Genomic DNA, 1,728 nt, shown 5'->3' with positions numbered 1-1,728 from the left:
CATTTAAATGGGCATTGGATAGGCATATTGAGGATAGGGGGCTAGTGTATGTTAGGTGGGCTTGGATCGGCGCAACATCGAGGGCCAAAGGCTGTATTTGCTGCGCTGTATTTTTCTATATTCTATCACAACTTGTGTGGAAAAGTTTAACTAAACTGAGATACTCAAAAAATAGAAGCTGGCAGGTACATGTTGGTAACCACATTGACATATTTCCAACAGAGAAATGGACAAGGTAACACTGATAAAAGCACTCCCACATTCACATAGCTGAGACTGATATTGGGAGACTGAAAATTACACAGACAAATTAATTGAGCAAAAAGAAACGGGTACAGATTGATAAAGCCAGTCGAACAGTCTCATAGCAAAGACTGATAGGCATTGCAATGATAAATACCCTTCACATTCTCACATCAGAGACATTCTGGGATTGTGATAATTACACTAAAGTAATCGCTGTGGAAGAACGGACAAGTACAGACTGATGACTACACTCACACATTCAGATGGCAGAAACTGACAGGGACCGATTGTGAGAGAGTAATAATCATTCACCTCCCGTTTTACTTCAGTTTTACACAGCCAATAATGAGAGGTAAACTAACCCTTAACCCACCTGAAATTCTGAACAACACTATCTCATAGTGTAAGCAGGGATTCACAGTGATAAGAGATTGTCACAAGTAACATGAGATTGTCACAATTAAAATATACACAGGTATCATGTTCAAAATAATCTTTAAATAACAGTGACCAGTTCAGAGTGAGTACAAATGACTTGTGACCAAATAAAGTTCAGAGAAAATCCACATAGCAAAGTTCATAATGAAAAAAAACTTCTGCTCGAAACTGAAATGCACTAAATAATATGTATTCTAATGTAGTGCAAAGTAAGACTTCAGGAACTGAAATATTGGCAGGAGGCTGCTGACACTGATTGAGGAGCCAAACAGTCAGGGAGTAAAATTCATGTTGTCAGCAGGAAGCAAAAGGCACAGGTCACAGTACATCAGTTCCCTTCAGTCATTTGAGGTATCAGAGTAGAACTGACAATGATACACACACTGGCAGCTATTCTGAGTAACGTATGAATACTTTGGCTGATACTCATTGGAGATTTGAAGAAGAATAGGGGAAAAGATAACTGAAGGGAGTTTACAGAGTAGATGATGCTAGAATGTCCTTCATCTTCAGAGTGTAGACCAAGAAACAAGCAAAAAAGAACATTGCTTAACTCCCATGTTCCTCCAATGCGATGCATTTGTCAAGTAGTTCCATAATTTCCAGGAGTAAAACACACTCCCTGTCAGATTGCAGTGCACTTTCTCACTTGACAACAAATGTGATGCCATTTTAAAATGGAAGAGAAATGGAAACCATTATCAAAAGATGCAGAATACATTACAATTAGAATCTCACATTTTAGAGTGAGCTCGGAATTTGATCCCTTCACAAAATTTCGGTTTGTGTTTCCGATGGTATTGCAGATCTTCACGGATTCACATTGAGTCACAAACTAACCAATCAGAGAGAGGGTACCATGCCAACGTAGCCAATCAGGAGCCAGGCTCCTCCCCCCCGCCCCATCCCTCATTACCGTTGCTGATGCCGTCAGTCTATAAAAAGGGAGCTCCGAGCCCGCTTTCCCTTATTCTGTATCTGAAAGTGAGCGGTGCTATGGCTGATGAGAAGAAAGCACAGCAACCCTCCAAGAAGGGCGCGAAG

The sequence above is a fragment of the Chiloscyllium plagiosum genome, chromosome 38 (assembly GCF_004010195.1).
Source record: "Chiloscyllium plagiosum isolate BGI_BamShark_2017 chromosome 38, ASM401019v2, whole genome shotgun sequence".
NCBI classification, from domain to species: Eukaryota; Metazoa; Chordata; class Chondrichthyes; order Orectolobiformes; family Hemiscylliidae; genus Chiloscyllium; species Chiloscyllium plagiosum.
The sequence above is the reverse complement of the archived record's forward strand: the minus strand, read 5'-3'. Positions refer to the sequence as shown.